We start from the raw sequence: 14,244 nt of genomic DNA, 5'->3' as shown, positions 1-14,244 counted from the left end.
GATGCTCGAATTTGAAACTTCTGCTTCCCTTCTAAAGTGAGGATATGGGCAACTTGCTAGCAATGGAAACAAGTTCAAATGAGCCCTAAAATGTATTTGGAAATGTGCAAACGATGTTGGAAAATATCCAAAAATGAGTCTCTGTCCTATGTAGCTACAATTTACTAACAAGCAGGAAAAGAAGTCTAACGCAGAGTTCAGAAACACGCTGGAATGTGCGCTCGAGGGCTAAAGTGAGCACCTGAGGACTCACAGTGCTAGCAGATCTTGGTGAAGGAATCAACAAATGAAGCTGAGAATAGTCTGTATTTGACTTAGTTGAGTGGGTGGCATTTGAAGGATGCATAGAATTTATATCTCAGGGAAACAACATAATAAATAAGATGCTAGATGGATGGATGGATAGAATATTTATTCCAGCCAATTCTTTGCTCCTTGTAACCTTTCCATGTGGATCAGAATGGAGACGCAATAAGAAACATTATTTGATGATACTCGTACAGGCTACACACCCAGGATGGTGGCAAAATAGAAGGGATGAGGCATTAAGACTCCAAGGAGGGCTTCTCGGAGACTGTGGGTCTTCTGAATTTTAAAAGACATGTGAAAACTTAAAGATTGCAGTCCAATGCAAAAAGAATGGAGCATAAGAACTTCAGGGGGAGAAGCAGTATGACCAAAGGCCTGAGCACGATGGTGTGGGACACGGAAAGATTCATGTGTACAAGGGATGCTCACTGAGGACCACGGGGGAAGGTCTGGAGTCGGATTATGGAGACCCCAAATACCAGGCTGACGGGTATGAAGAAGCAGACAGAAGTAGGGAGGGGATGGCCCACAGGGTCCAAAGTAGCACAGAGGTCAACAGAAATAAATGAGGAGGAGGAAATGCAAATGGATTCAGTCATAGTTTGGGCGCTTTCTTTCTCATCCCCAAGCACACAGCCAGTCTCCATCCTTCCCCTGCGTGCCAGCTCAGATGGATCCGCTTCAACCCAAAACAGCCCATGCTGGTGAAGAGGAGAGAGCTGGGCCAATTGCTAACCTGTGCTTGAGGGCAGAAGTAGGACCACATGCGTAACCACCACAGGCTGCTTTTCAACATGCTGTCGCCTGGACACGCTCCACCCCGCCTCTGCTCTCGCTCTCTCTCCCCGCTCCCTTCTCCACTCTTCTTCCTTCTGAATTAGATTCGCCAGGGGTAAGGACAAGAATCTGATTTTTGGGCCAGCTCCTCCGCCAGTTTTCAGCACTTTGAAGATGGGCCCTCCTCCAGGAGCCAAAGTTTTGTCTAACCACTAGATGGCACTAACTGTCACAGCCCTTGCACTCTTTCTAGTCAGAAATGCATGCCCTAATGTAAATAAAGTATCTGATGATGTACTAGCTTCTGTCATAGTAGGATGAGTTGAGTGTGTCTTCGGTAAGAATGCAGATTCTCCTCTTGTGCTCTGGAGAGCAATATCCCAGTAAATCCACATCCCTGTATCTAGAGAAATTCTTCCAACAATGTCTAAGAAGATAACCAAGCAATACCTATAATAAAAACCAGAGTTTAAATGTCTTTCCAAAAGTTCAGTCATTTTCATTCCACATTCATTTTTTTCAAGATGTGGGCCTCTGTGATTTCTATCCTATCCAAATACATCTGTACTATGTTGAAATGACTTTTTATAAGCACTCTGGTACACTACGCAGATTTCAGCAAGACCATCTGGCGTTAAGTACTGCCTCTGTCACTTATTCGTTGTGTGATCTTGGAGAGTTACTTAACCCTTTCCTCATCTGGAAAATGGGGTTCAAGCTAGCGCTTATTTCATAGCGACATTGAGAAAGATATCGCTTATTTCATAGCGACGTTGAGAAAGACATCACTTATACAGCATATGTGCCAAATGCTCTTCTAAGTACTCTTCTAAGTGGCACATATGCTGTATAAGTGATGTCTATGATTATTACATAGATGACTTATATGAGTAAAAGATATTCTTAACGACAAAAGTGTTATCAATCATATGTAAAAAGGAAAATGAGTCACAGCAGGTGTACCTTGCTGACAGACACAGGTGAGGTACCACCAAGATACAAACCACCCCTGATCGTTAGGAGAGATTTCTTTGCCCAGAGAGTCCCAGGCACTTACTCTCCAGTAAGTCAAACTATCTGGACTCGAATACTACCTCTGTCATTACTAGGTATGTGATCTTGGCCAAGTTACTTCTCTGTGTCTCAGTTTACTCATTCTGTCAAATGCATATAATAATACCTCTCTCACATAGTTATGATGGTGTGCTTAAATGAAATAATCCACAGGCTTCCCTCACAGCCCCAGCTTCATTCTAAAGGATATCCAGTCTAATTAGCATGTTATTACCGTAGGTACTCAAGAAGAGTATATAGATTTCAACAGTAGTCAATAAAGTATCACCATTATTACTACACTTCCTGGCTGTTAAAGCAGCAATTCACGAGCCAGCAGTTCAGAGGTATGACTGCAAACACTATAAACAGCATGAAGTCTTCAGTGGGCAGTCACCTTTTTTATTTTTCTAAACCACTGCCTAGAATTATAGGCCCTTGGTTTATTACACTTGCTTGTCCTAATTACTACAAAAAAATAAGCCTTTTTAACAGAAGGAAATTTTAGTTTAAAGCGGTAGGTGGTGCTATAACCCTTTATAGGTGTTAACTGGATTTGATGGCTGGTGCATAAAATCCATTTCTCTCTTACATGTTTGATCTTCCCTGGATACCCTTTAACCAATAGGTGAAGGGCACTTGCAAGTCTCTCAGCAGTGGAGTTCTGCCTCTTTTTAGGCTGCCCCATTTCATCAGCACTGTTTGAGTATTAGCTTGCAAGAAGGGCAGTCTTGATACATACCGTATTTTCCAGCGTATAAGACGACCCCCTAATTTTACAGTTAAAACATAGGTTTAGGCCTATATTCGCTGTATAAGACTACCCCCCACTTCCAAGGCAACACCAGTTCTTTTTTTAATAGACCGCCTCTCTGACTCTGGCCAATCTGAGCAGGCTTTTTACTAGTTTCAAACGTCGTCTTATACGCCGGAAAATACAGTAGCTAAGTCAGGGTGCTCCACAGACCACTCTGGATCTTGCCTCTTAATAACCTGTGCATTTCTTGAGTAGGCACATGGCAAGGCTGAACCAAAGTCTCTCTGCTTGGCTACTGAATACGAGGGACAGAAAGACTGCAAAATCTGAAGGAGTTCATTAGTTCTGGTGGCTGCGCAGAAGACCTTCTAACCTGCCTAGTTTTGTCTTGTCTAGCCAGTCAGTCTTGATTATGAGTTCTATCATATATTTGTAAATAAATCTCTTTGGGTTTAAGTCAGATTTTGTTGCCCACAACAAAGAACCTTGGAGCATACTCTTTCTTTTATGTTTTCAGATGATTAGCTATTTTCTTCTGAGGCTCATTACTCAGACTTAACCAGGCTGTTTGGCGGTGTAGAGTGGCATAAAAAAAAAAAAGAGAAGATATTGATAACAGTAAATTACTAAGCCTAGTAAATTACTAAGCCCCACTCTGGTGTTAATATATAACATATAACGAAATCCATGCAAGAGTAGGCCTTCCTTCCCCTGGCTGCTGGCACCAGCTTCCCTTTAACACCCAGGACCCAGGCTTCCCTCACAGCCCCAGCTTCATGCTAAAGGATATCCAGTCTAATTAGCATGTTATGCTTTTATTACTATAGATTATTATAGATATATCCATTTCATAGACCAGCAAACAGGATTATCAGGGTTAAATATTCTACCCAAAGTCAAAACTTGCAATTAGAAAAGCCCACACTAGAACCCAGCTCTATCTAACTCTAAGCCCCTACCACTCTGCCCTTATACTGAGACTAGAGGCCTGATGCACAAAGATTCATCCAAGAATGGGCCTTCCTTCCCCTGGCTGCCAGCAGCACCTTCGCTCTGGCCAGAGCTGCCTTTCTGCCTTCCCACACTTCCCAGAGGCCTGGAGTGGCTGGGGTGGTGAAGAATGCCTACATCCTGCCCCACCCCACCCTCAGCTCCTTGGCACCTGTATATGCAAATTAACCTTCCATCTTTGTTGGGTTAATTTGCATATTCACTCCTGATTGGCTGGTGGGTGTCGTAAAGGTACAAATCGTACAATCAACTAGTATGTTACTCTTTTATTAGGTAGATATTATAAGGCAGTAGTAATGCACTCAGAGCTAATCTTCTGTAGGTGTTTACAGGCCTGGCACCAAGAAAGTGCTCAGGAATATACTGATTGATAAAAACAAGAAAAAGCATATAAATAAAATAAGTGAGACATAAATGGAAAAAGTTAATACTTTGAAGTAAGAATTACTGTTTTATGAGATCAAACCATCATTCAGATTACTGATGAGGCATCTGAACAAAAAGAAATTTAAGATATTGAACCATTGAGTATTTACATATGATTGCTTTTGTGTTCTTGTTATACCTGGAAAACTAAGGTTTATAAGTATATAAGATACAAATTAGCATATGCAAATATTATGAAGCTTAATAAGCTGATGTTTATAAAGTATATAATAACACTGTAAAAACTATGATTCTCCCTATCCAATGCCAGAAATAAACTGTATAGTAGAAGTTCTTGAATTATGAATAAAATTCAAGACAAATGGGGAAGGCAATGAACCTGGATGGGGAAAAATTGTCCTTATTTTTACTAAACACTAATTTAGCAATTATGAATGTAGGCCATAATCCTGGTATTATTAGCAGTACCCATGATTTTTGCCACCAGAAGAAATCACAGATATTTAAATATTAAATTATTGTAACCTTAGATATTTTGAAATATCATTTCTACTCAGTGTCGCTTCAAAATCACAGTAGTTAGTAAATCTGCCACAAGATTTTGTTATTTAATCTATAATAATCAAAGGGCAATATTCTAATTAGACTGCATAGCCAAACGACCTTTCAGATGAAGCCAGGGTTGCCAGGGCTCCGAGGGCAAAGCCCCTTGCATGAATTTTGTGCACCGGGCCTTTAGTACATTAATAAAATAATATATACATTGCTCGGTCAAAAATGTTTTTAATAATTCACCATTATATTTCAGTTGAGTTGGCTTCCTTTGTAGTTCTGTTTATTATTTTATACATTTTAAAACATTCTGAGAATAAGTCTGTGAGTTTCACCAGACTATTAAAGGGATTTATGGAATAAAATAGGTCCAGAATACAGAAAATCTTCAGAAATTTCCATAAAGCATTTATGACAAGGGATTACTAGCAACTCACTGAAATCCAAATTTGCCTTTTTTGGGGGGTTGGGGGGTGGGACGACACAAGCTCAACTACATTTCCCAGCCTCCCTTACAGGGCCATGTGACTGAGTTCCAATCAATAGAATGTGGACATAAATAACAATGCCATTCCTGGACCTAGCCCATGAACACTCTCCACTGCTACCTCTTCATGCGCCTCTCTTTGGCTAGGATGACCTTGAGAACCACCTTGGAAGTACATGTTAAAGATGCCAGCGCCTTCATCAGTCTGAGTCCCTGAGAAACTGCATGGAGGAGGCCACTTTGCCAACCTGTTCAGCTACCTGTACCTTTATATGAGCAACAAATACATTCCCATTTTGTTATACACTGAAGTGTCTATTTGTTATACGAGTTTGCAGTACTCTAATCAATGATTACCAAACTTTATCAAGCATCAGAACCACCAGTAAGGCTGATGGAAACACAAATTGCTGGGCCCCACCCTCAGAACTTCCAACTGAGCAAATCTTGGAAGGGGCTGAGACTGCATTCCTAAGTCCTCATATGCTGCCATCTCTAATACCAGGTCCTGACCCTTACTGTGTGGCTAGTGAGTAATCTGGGTCATAATAACAAGTTTCTCCATTGTGCTGTGTGCAGCAGGACCCTGGAGACTAAAGCAACTTTGTCCTTTGTGGTTTTAAGAATCCTGCATTAAAAGAATGGCCATGAAAGCCACTCCGTCAGCTAGGTAAGAATAGAATGTAGCTAGCCCAGCGCATGCTGCTCAGTGGTTGAGTGTCAACCTATGAATCAGGAGATCTGGGTTCGAGTCCCAGTCAGGGCACATGCCCAGGTTGCAGGCTCAAGGGGATCGTGCAGGAGGCAGTTAATCAATGAGTCTCTCTCATGATTGATGTTTCTATCTTTCTCTCCTTTTCACTCGGAAACCAATAAAAGTATTTTTTAAAAGAATATAATATATCTAGAACTACCCTCCTGTTTTCAGAAAGAATATATTCCCTGACAAATATGAAATAGTGGGGCAAAGTGTTGCTTTTAAAGTCTTATTTTCTAATTATTAATCATTCTTTGGTAAAGATCACTGGTTCCTGGAGATATGATGACAGCAAAATGTCTATTTTTAATCTTTGCAAAGTCTAAGGAAGTATTAGATAAGAGTCTAGACAATTTCATAGGTTACTAATAATAGTGTTTCTTCTATACTGACTGATACTATATAAACTGGTTATCAGTTTATATAAAAAATCTAATTGGCAGAGAGTCTTGATGATTTTTTATAAATTGCAAATTAATTACAACTTAAATGCAGTTTGATAAATAGAAATCTTTTCAATCTCTTACTGATTTCAAACATCCCCTTTGGGACGTATGCCCCCCGCCTCCATCCCTGCTGCCTGGGGGAGTGTGTTTTGTACAATAACACTCCCCACCCCTACCACCACCTCCAGGTCGTGGTTACTGGGTCTTGATACTTGGTCAGAGTCTCTCACTTGAGAGTTCAGTAGAGAAATACCAAAGCCTCTGTCACTTAGCACAGAAGTTGAAACTGGAGGAGGGGGTGGGGGAGATCATTTTGTTGATATATATGTGTGTGTGCATGGATGGGTGCAGAGCCTAGGATTCTTATTAAAATACATATTTTGAATGTCTAACAAACTCCCAGGGGATCTCAATGCTGCTGGCCTGTAGGCCAAACTTTGGGTAACAGGCCTGGTGGAGTGTGTGGCCCTGTATAGTCTGAGGGTAACAAGTACAGAAATCACGGCGAGCAGAGAAAAACAACTGATAAAGGAAAAGCAGCAGCTAGTGGAGTAAACCTGAGTCATACCTTCGGCATTTCACTGCAGGGAGGCGGGCTTAACTCCGCAGCCAACTCTCAGTTATGTGAAGCCAGACCCTATCGTGAATCTTTTTTTCTTAAAGTCCTTTAAATGACACATATATCCTTACAATGTGCCCTAAAACACATAGGTCTCTGATTCTGCATCACACTGAGCTTAAAGATACAAAATATCGCCTCCATGGTAGGAATGGGGAAAAGATAAAAAGAGACTTTGGGATTGAAACTACTTGCGATATTTTATCTTCTCCTTTAAGGAGGGTTTGAAGTGCTTTCTAATCATAACTGCTAGGTTAACTAAGCAAGGATCCTCTCTCCTGGCTTCAAACCCACAATAAGGGGTTAGCTTTCTCCCAAACCTACATAAAATTTGGGGTAGATCCTGTAATTTTCCTGGTCTCTCTCAGATAATTAAAAAGCCTTCTAGCTACTGCTAGTCACCAAAACAGTACCATTCCAATGAGGTCATTTCACTCTTCGTGGCTTCCTCTTGGACAGGATTTAAAGTGCGTCCAAGTTCTTTCTCCCAAGAGATCCATGAGAAATACTCATGCATCCTTTGCCCCAACCCATTCTGGGAGAGCCAGCCACCTCTGCTCACCCAATCACTAGAGCAGCCAGTCAGATGCCGTCTCTGGTCCAATGGAACTGTCAGGGTGGTGTGGTCCCATCCTTGGCACACAGATACTGAGGGCACAAGTGTCTGTGTCTCCTTAACGCTGCTCTCACTAAGGCTTAAGAAGATTTGGGGTGAGACTCAGGGCACTGTTGGTAATTTTCCAGTCTCTAACCCTGAGCTATCCAGTACGATACCACTGTCCACATGTGGCTATTTGTATTTAAATGTTAATTAATTAAAATTAAACTAAAAATTCAGTTCTTCAGGCCTACTAGCCACATTCCAAGTGCTCAATTCCACATGTGACTAGGGGTTACTTACTGGATGATGCAGATAAAACATTTCCATTATCACAGGAAGTTCTATTGAACAGTATTGCTCTAACCTCTCATAACTGGATCCTCAGCCGTTATCCATACAGCCTAAAATTGGTGATGGGTGACTATAAATATCAGGGTAGGTGAACTGCTGTAACAGAGAACAACAAAATCTCAGGATCTGTACCCAATAAAAGTTTATGTCTCTCTCATGGCACAGTCACATGTAGATCAGCAAGGAGCTAGGTGCTCTGTTCCATGCAGTCATTTAGGGCTCCAAGCACCTCCCATCCTGTGGCTAGTGAGGTCTCTCTCCTCTGCTCATTTATGGGAAAAGAGCCAGGACTGTGTGTGGATGGCTTTAATGAGCCAGGCTTGTAAATAGCATACATCACTTCTCCTTCCATTTCATTAACTAGAAGTCAAGTACATGGCCACACCTAACTGCAAAGAAGCTAAGAGACAAAGAGGCCATGGATCCGGAAGAAAAGAACACAGATATTGAGGAGCCACAGCAAACGGGGCCACAGAGCTAGTGGCAAAACCAATTCTATAGCCACTTCCTTTGCGAGACCTGCATAGGGGTCTAGCCCTTCTCTCTGGCAATGTGCTCCTTACCAGCTACAACACTTGGTGCCTCAGACAAAACTTAGACTGAAAGAGTTCCATTTGGACATCTGATTACATGGCCAAATATCATTGAATACTTTTCATTGTTGTTCAGCTGGGTAACTATATCCAACTCTAACTCTTTACAGTTGCATAAATAATAATAATTTCTATGTGCCAGACACTGTGCAGGCATCATCTTATTATTTCTTGAGGTATTCCTCAGAGGTGAACACTATTTTAATACCTGTTTCACAGATTAAAAAAAAAAAAAATAGGCACTTAGAAGTTTGGAATTAAAACACAGGTGACCTGACCTGTTCTCTCCATCAGGGGTCAGTGAACTCTGGCCCACAGGGAAAATCTGACCTACTACCTACTTTTGCAAAGTTTTATTGCACTACAGCCATGCCCACTCATGCACATATTGTCCATGGCTATTTCTATTACAAAAGTAGGGTTGAAGTGTTGCAAGGTAGCTCAGACTGCCTGCAAAGTAAAAAGTCTTTAATAGGCAGCCCTTTACAGAAACACTTTGCCAATCTCTGCTCCCTAGTGTCCTGTAGGGCCTTGAGCACACTGCTTCCATCACAAACAGAAAGTAATCTTGACTCAATGTTTTGGTCTCCTAATGTGTTCTCTCCAACAACACCCTGGGCTGTGAAGGAGGAGATCAGTCTAATCTCGCTCTGGCAACCACGTCCACTCCATCTGTCTGTGGTTTCACAGGCAGATTAAACAACGTGTTATGCTGTTGCATCAAACACATGTTACTACCCAAGGACACACTTGCATTATTTTTCTAACAATAATTATGCCTATTCCAGACGATTTTTTTTCAGATGGACTATTATTACCAAGCAAAGGGATTGCACAAATTTCTCTGTCAACTCTACTGCTTTAGGTACACCACATTTCATGCCATGATCCTTTCCACCGCCTGCTTTGGTTTTTAGAAATAACACCATCAGTAAGTAGAGTGACAGTGAGCAGTGAGTTTTACGGGCCATGGCTGTCCAGTAAAGCAAGGCTTATTTGGTTGAAACTGATCTATCCTCTTATTTTTTCTTAGATGGAATTCATCAAGATCATGTTTTCTACTGGAATGAACCATGACAAGAAAATAAACGTTTGACTTTTAAGAGTGTCACAGAACATTGGAACCCGTACTGCATTTGCATTAAAATCAAGTTAAAAGAAGCGCAGACATCTACTACCCACAAAACTACCCCAATGGCTGCTGTGGGCACCACCCCATCTCACCTTCGTGAGGGAGCACTCATTTCCCCAGCAGCTAGGACGAGTGGCCCTGGTTTCTGCTGAATCCTGACCACACCCACTCCCCTGGGGCCAATGCCAGTCAGTGGGAAGGGGCGGGGCGAGGGCTTGCCTCAATGAGGAGCAACTCAGCTCCAGAACTTCCGTGGCATCCGAGAGAGGCCTTTGCAGCATGTACATCACAATTCACCTTCATCCTGTGCCCAATCCCCATCCCTAGAAGGGCTATTCCGAGGGCACTCCCCCAGTCAATCTCCTGCACATAACCTCCCCCTCAAGTCTATTCCCGGGCCCCCGACCTGCGACAAAGTCACACCACATGTGACTTCCCAAAGAGTGCCATCAATAACTTCTCAGCCGTATTTAATACTCAGTGACCGGAAGAATCAGCAATAAAGAGTTTCTACAAGACAGCAAATCCATCAGTACAAAAAATGTGTGTAACAGCAAAAGAACTGGCAGTCTATGCATCAAAAACAGATAGCCATAGGGGACAGAAGCAGCAGCAGCTCAGGAACAAGTGAACTGGGGAGTAGACAACTGAAGAGGGAAGCTGATGCCCCTCTCTCAGCTAAGGAGGGCAAGTGAGGAGGCTGGGGTGGGAGAGAGGAGCAGAGAGCTGCTCCCAGGCAGCTAAGCTCAGCCCCTCTCCGCAACCAGGCACCCAGCCCAGGGCACAGACAGCCCTGCGCAGTGACAGGCTCTATAAATAGCAGAGCAAGCAGCAAATCACCGCCAGCCTTCATAATCACAGACTGAGGGAGCCTGCGGACCATGCTGTCAATGCGAGTACAGTCTGTTTGCATGCAGCCCCTTTCGGAGCTGCCCACTAGCAGACAACCTCACGAGCGACCATGTCTACAGATAAAAAGCCACAGTTTGAAATGTAAACATGTCACAGACAACGTCCTTGTCCAGATAGAAAGATAGGTTATATAAAACAAGGAAACATGTTTTATGGGAGGCTTACCACCTCCCAATTGCAAATACTGAGGAGCCAAGTAGCACTCCAACAGTAGTAAGATTCCTGAAGTGGGCAATCGTCACACAAGGCAAAGGCCATGAGCCACACCAAGCGAATGTCCCAGAGTCATAAGAACGAAGGCAGCATGGGGGTGAGGGAGAAGGTAGGAGAAGGAAAAAAGAGCCACAGAAAGTGCACTGGGAGGAATGTCCAGGGAGGTGGGTGAGGCTGCGGTCCACTGAGTGTGCAGGAGAAAAATGGGGGTGGGAGCAAGATGGAAGAGAAGAGAGAAAATAAGAGGAAAATAACAAAGTGGGAGTGGGGGGGGGGGTGTAAAAACAACTTGTGCTAATTTGCAACAAGTCACAGCAAAGCCCTAACATGTGGTCACTAAGTCTTTTCCAAGGACATCCTTGAGTGCCTTTTAAAACCCATTATACAATCAGAGTCTTTAAGAGATGGGTCAATTTATCAGACAATGCATCAGAACAACTCAAGACACAGAGGAGGGACGATGAACTAAGTAAGACCAAGAGGTCAGAATAAAGACTGAAACGCCAATGCAAACCCAACTGCTACCACTGGACAACAAAGGAAGGGAAGTGGTTAAGCTAACCTTACAACTACAGCTATACCAACAGAATCCCAATGAGCCAATCAATCTCAAGTAACAACTTAATCTTCAGGTCCAATTTAGTCCCAATAAGCTACTATTGATATTTCTATGAGGCATTCCTAAATTGAGTCCAACCCCATAATGGGCTCAGACACACTCAGCCACAAGGCAAATGGGGCCTCACTCATTCACCTGGCAGACAGGTAGGTGAGGGGGGCAAGCAGCAAGTGGGGCTTGCTCAGAGTCATGAGTAAGTATAGGCAAGACCAATGAGTCCGCATCAAATACTCAAAGCCAGGCTGGCAGGAACATTAGGGCACGAGGAGATTAGTGCAAGCAGAGCAGGGCCAGGGCAGCCATACATGGAAGAGGCCCTAAGACCTCTGAGTGTTCTAACCCTGTTGCTCGCCTCCCCACCACTCCTGCACCTCTCCCAGGATCTAGCAACAAAAAGATTCTTCATTTGGCATCTGTTCTGATTGTTCAGCGCCCACTTTCTACTGGTCGTTAAATACTATTTTAACCATCACCTCTACCAATGTACAAAGTGAACAAAAGCTATTCAGGCCCGGCCGGCGTGGCTCAGTGGTTGAGCGTCAACCTATGACCTAGGAGGTCACGTGATGTTCAATTCTCAGTCAGGGCACATGCCTGGGTTGTGGACTTGATCCCCAGTGTGGGACATGCAGGAGACAGCTGGTCAATGATTCTCTCTCATCATTGATGTTCTGATCTCTCCCTCTCCCTTTCTCTCTGAAATCAATAAAAATGAATTTAATTTAAAAAAAAAAAAAAAAAAAAAAAAGCTATTAGGCTTTGGGGCTGGTGTCCAGGGCAGGATTTCAAGTCCCAAAGGTGAGCAACAGTACCAAACCAGGAAAGCAGGGTAGTCATTACTGAGCCACCGGGCCAGGAGTCGGAGGATGAATGCCTGCAGGGCTCACCATCTAGCCCCAGGCACGATGCCTCTGAAGCAAGCCCAAGTACACAATGGACAGAGGTTTCCAGCACAAACTGCTCTGATCAGTCGGAACATCAGCAGCCCCCACTGAGGACTCACAGAGCAGGAGGGAATGACCATTCTGCCCTCAGCCTGGAGGCTGACCTGTGGCCCCTGCAGACACTAATTGAATGTGCACTTGGTCTGCGTTCAAGACTTAAATGCTTTTCTGGCAGCACATTCCCTCTCAAAATCTGCTTACTCCGAAGATGTACTTATCAGCAAGAAGAAGAAAAAACATTTTCATGACCTACAGTATTCTGATAATTTATACTAAGTAAAGAGAAAGAGAAAGAGCAGAGAGAGCTGGCTGAACCAGGGTCCAAACAAAGACGGGAAATTAGGGGTTTGTTTGAAATATTTGCGGCTAGTCCACTTTGACATCTTTCATTGTGCATGCCTGCTCTTTGACATAGATCACTTGGACAGCAGCTAAATCTGCATTAGAAGTCACCTTGAATGCACTCTTTTTCCTAAGGTAATATTATTGAATAGTAGCTAAAAGCTTCAAAGATTTTGTTACCTTCTCTTGCAGTCATTTGGGCAAGAGCTATGAACTTTTTAACCTAGGTCATATGATCCTGTTAGCTTTTTCTAGTAGATTAGTTTAGTGGTATTTATTTTAATGGGGCTTTTTTTTTTTTTTTTTTTACAGCATTTACCGCAGTTAAACTTATCCAAAGTGTATTTGCGGATATGAAGGTTGAAACATGCTTCTTTTTTCTTTGAATTCTTCATTTTTCCAACTTACATATGGCATGATGTAGATTTTCAATATGTTTTGATTTTTCTTTTCTTTAAAGATCTATTTGTTGCCCTGGCCAGTATGACTCAGTTGGCTGAGTGTCATCCTATGCACCAAAAGGTTGCTTGTTCGATTCCTGATCAGGACCCATGCCTGTGTTGCAGGCTCAATCCCCCAGAGGTGGCATGCAGGACACAGTGGATCAATATCTTGCTCTCACATTAATGTTTCTCTTTCTCCTTCTCCCTTCCTCTCTCTCTCTAAAAATCAATAAAATATTTTTAAATATATATATTTATCTAAAACTTGCAGAAAAGAACAACTTAGAAATTCAAACCCACCAAAAGTAATATTCCACACTCACTCATTTAAAAACCATCTAAATAAATTAATATCCCTGTTTGATACCTCCAAATACATCTCTCCAGAGCAACACTGTTAAGTTAGCAAATATCATCATGATTTTTTCCCCCAGTACAAGTGCTTTCTTTAAAAACTAATTTTATGAGATAGGACAAGGGGGACCATTACATTCCATTTTATGCCAAACTTTGATTGAATCAGTTTCCATTATATTTGTGTCTGTTTTTTATTCCTAGGGATTAAGGATAACTGATTTTGGCACCTTAAGAGTTGGCTAATTTCATTTTATTTTTAAAATTTTATCTTTATTGTTGAAAATATTACAGATATGATTGGCTAGTTTTAAAAGCTTTCTTAGCATAGTGCTACAGAACTGGCAGGTCACAAAAACTGTATTAGTCAAAATAGAATTAAATAGACAGAGTGTTATTTTCTCATTAAATCCTGCAACGATTGGCAGAGCCAGCAGTCACAAGTCCAAGTTCACCCACAGAAGATGAGAAAAGGAGAAAGACACCAACCTTCTCAAGATGACTGATGACGGGGGCTGGGGAAAGAGTAAGGTGCAACAATGACAGGGAAACAAGAAGACAAAACTCCTCTGCTTAGATATAGAG

At 42.4% G+C, this 14,244-nt stretch overlaps 1 protein-coding gene across 18 annotated transcripts in view; it reads right to left on the bottom strand.

Moving 5' to 3' along the window:
• The window catches only part of DST (dystonin), a 419,024-nt gene that overhangs the window by 370,708 nt on the left and 34,072 nt on the right, over nucleotides 1-14,244 (bottom strand). The gene's annotated exons all lie outside the window — the stretch shown is intronic.

The sequence above is a fragment of the Pipistrellus kuhlii genome, unplaced genomic scaffold (assembly GCF_014108245.1).
Source record: "Pipistrellus kuhlii isolate mPipKuh1 unplaced genomic scaffold, mPipKuh1.p scaffold_m20_p_5, whole genome shotgun sequence".
Taxonomy (NCBI): Eukaryota; Metazoa; Chordata; class Mammalia; order Chiroptera; family Vespertilionidae; genus Pipistrellus; species Pipistrellus kuhlii.
Note: the sequence above shows the minus strand (reverse complement) of the source record. Positions and strands in the feature narration are given on the sequence as shown.